The following is a 3344-nucleotide window of genomic DNA, read 5'->3' on the forward strand; positions in this document are numbered from 1 at the left end:
AATTTATTACTAACACAAATTAAAAAATGATGGATTTAACAACTTATTAAGACATATAATCAATTTATAGAATATAAGCTAATCCAAACATTAAGAAATAGCTTATCAAATAATAAAAATTAAACTATAAGATACTTTAAAATATAAGCATAAACTAGAAAATAAAAGCTAGGCCAAACACCCCCTTCCTGATTAAAAGGAGTATTAATTAAAATGGGCTTTTACTACAAACAACAAGGAAAAATCAAAGTGAGCCCGCCCTTTTTGGTTCCTGCACACTATAAATCCACATCCACATTTCCATATCAATTATTAAACAAACAACCATGAAAACTTATGGAATCCTCCTCGTTGCCGGGTACTTTTGGCCGGAATCTTCAACTCCAATGCCCAGAACTGCGGCTGTAGTCCAGACTTGTGCTGTAGCCAGCACGGTTATTGTGGCAACGGACCCGAATACTGTGGAACCGGCTGCAAGGAAGGGCCGTGTTCCACGACTCCAATTAATAATGTTGACGTTAGTAGCGTCGTGACAGATGCATTCTTCAATGGGATCCTGAATCAAGCTGCGGGCGCAGATTGTAAAGGGAGGGGATCTTATACACGCGCCGTCTTTCTTGATGCCCTCAAAAACTATGGCGAATTCGGAAAGGTTGGTTCGGAAGATGATTCAAAGAGGGAAATTGCGGCTTTCTTCGCACATGTTACCCATGAAACTGGACGTAAGACAATTATACTGTTTTATATATATAAATATGTTTTAAAATCGATTTTTGATATTTTGTTATTCAACTATAGATCGATTAAAACACACTAAATATATATGTAGTTTTATATAGTATTTTACATAAATAACGAGAGATCGATAATCGGTAACAATTAAAATTGCAATGACAACAATTCACTATTGTTTGTCGGAATCTGTCAGAGTCCTATCGGTAATCAAATGACGCAAGCCATGATTTCTGAGGGAATATCACTGAGAAGGGAGTTATTTTGAGAAAAATATCTTAAGTTTGTTAATTGTTTTAATTTATCCATAAACTTTTATTATGTATGAGCAGATTTTTGTCACATTGAAGAAACAAATCCTCCACAGAATTACTGCGATAGTACGTATGCTCAATACCCGTGTACCCCTGGCAAAAGTTATTATGGGAGAGGTCCACTGCAGTTGTCATGGAACTACAACTATGGTGCAGCCGGTAACAACCTCCACTTTGACGGGCTTAACAATCCTGAAATTGTAGCCACGGATGCACTTGTCTCTTTTCGGGCCGCGTTATGGTATTGGATGAATCATGTCCACTCGGTCATACTTTCTGGTAAAGGATTTGGAGCTACTATTGAAGCTATCAATGGAGCATCAGAATGCAATGGTGTCAATTCAGGGGCTGTAAATTCACGTGTCCGGTATTACACTCAATATTGTGACCAATTTCAAGTTGCACCTGGCGATAACCTTCAATGTTAGGCTAGGCTATGTAACGATATGGGATCTATCCTTAGACGAAAATCGAGATCAAACTTTATATTCATTATTGTATACCATTGTTATTCAAAGCCTATATGATGTGTTACACCATATTAGAAAAAGACTGTTATTTGAGTTTTTAAAGTTTATAATGATTTGTATTTACATATGATTAGGATGTACTTGCTTTGTTTTTTACATAATTTATAAGGCTACTACGAAATCATGGGAATGACGATGGGTATACGTCTGTGATGCTCCATCGTTATGTACGTTTTTGTTATGACTAGACGGTGATTACGCCTTTTGTAATAAAAACCAAATATGTATCCTCCAAAAAGAAAGGAAATAAATTTGCAAAACTCAATACTCTACTATAGCAAATGGTTCTCTACTTATATATAGTATAATTTTATATCCTTAAAATTAAAAAATAAATCTGAAAATTTGTACAAATCTAGAAAATATACAATTTGAATACACATATGCAAATTGATACAGATATGAAAATTATTACAAATCTAAGAATTAATACAAAATGAAATGTAATACAAATAATTAATACAAAATCATAAATACAAGTCATATATAGAGGTAGGGTACCAAAAAGACCCAAATACCCTTAAGTAATACCCGCGGGTCAACCAGAAGCCCCTCATAAGACACCCGCGGGACATAAGAACCATCCGCATAAATCATTTGAGGAAGAAGCACCCTCACGACACATGCGGAAGCATCCTGGCACCCTCAAAAGTCATCCGCAAAGAAAGGAGTACCCTTCCGCGTAAATGACCATGAGGTAATGCTCCGGGACAGCTGTCAATAACTAATTACCTTATAGAAGATTTGCCAAGATGCTTTCGTGGGCAATACGTGATCCTTCGGCCAATCGGATTGTGACACCTGGCAAGGCCGTTATAACCATGCACATGGCTAGTATTCCTCCTTTAACCAATATCAAAAGGACGCGTGTCTAGGTTGTTATACATGCACATGCAACGTATAAGCTGAACCTATCATGTAAGGACACGTGTCCAGACGGTTATGAGAGCATCTTCTGGAAAGGACAGTTGGCCCAATCACTTCCCCACACCCTTTGACAATAAATACCCTCTCAATCATCATGAGGTATTCATTCACTCCCACTGTACTCTCTCAATTTACTTAAGTGCTTATCTTCTACAGGACGGTACTTATTCTCACGCCGGAGGGTGGTTACGGGAAGACCCCCCCCTCTTGTCCTTCCCGTAACGAGATCACAGTGTCTGTTTTGCAGGTCTTCGTCACTGGACTTTGGGCAATTGGGTCCATATTGTATTGGCAATTAACCGCATCCTACTATGTTGACTCATTGGATCCAGGACCCATTAGTGGGGAGTGGATCATTGTTTCTTCATTGGCGTCATCCGTGTTTTTGTTAGAACAACAATACATTTTTGTTTTCGAGTTACGATATCAGCCAAATTCCTAAAGGGTCGACGGGGACCCTCGAACAGAATTCACTTGTTACTAATTTAGAAACGCGTGAAGGAGCAACGTCGTTGTTTGCTCAGAACCTGGCTCCTGGTGAGCAGGATGATGTTGTGACACCCGGAGGTTTTACCTTGGGCGGTTCATCAACTCGAAGACATTTCACCCCAATGGCAGACGATGCCCCTATGGGTACTAGAAATATCGTAACACTAGCTGGTGCTACTCCTAACGATTTAGGAGGAGTCACAGCTCCGAGAGGTTCCAATTTGCGAGATCTTGGGCGAATTATGAGAGATAATCTTCGAACTCATTCAGAATTGGACGTTGAGGAAAACTCTGGTGATTCAGTCCCGATGAGAACTCGCGCGGTAAGCTACAGATCTGAGGGACTCTTGTC

General features: G+C 39.1%; 1 pseudogene across 1 annotated transcript; it reads left to right on the forward strand.

The window, feature by feature from the left end:
• The first annotated feature begins 207 nt into the window (after nucleotides 1-207).
• On the forward strand, nucleotides 208-1602 carry LOC143635096 (endochitinase EP3-like; annotated as a pseudogene). Its single transcript, XR_013153993.1, has 2 exons — nucleotides 208-722; nucleotides 1065-1602. The product of XR_013153993.1 is annotated as an endochitinase EP3-like (transcript).
• Nucleotides 1603-3344: the final 1742 nt, after the last annotated feature.

Source organism: Bidens hawaiensis, unplaced genomic scaffold (assembly GCF_021521415.1).
Source record: "Bidens hawaiensis isolate Kalapana, Puna unplaced genomic scaffold, B.hawaiensis_p1.1 tig00007410_1, whole genome shotgun sequence".
Classification (NCBI taxonomy): Eukaryota; Viridiplantae; Streptophyta; class Magnoliopsida; order Asterales; family Asteraceae; genus Bidens; species Bidens hawaiensis.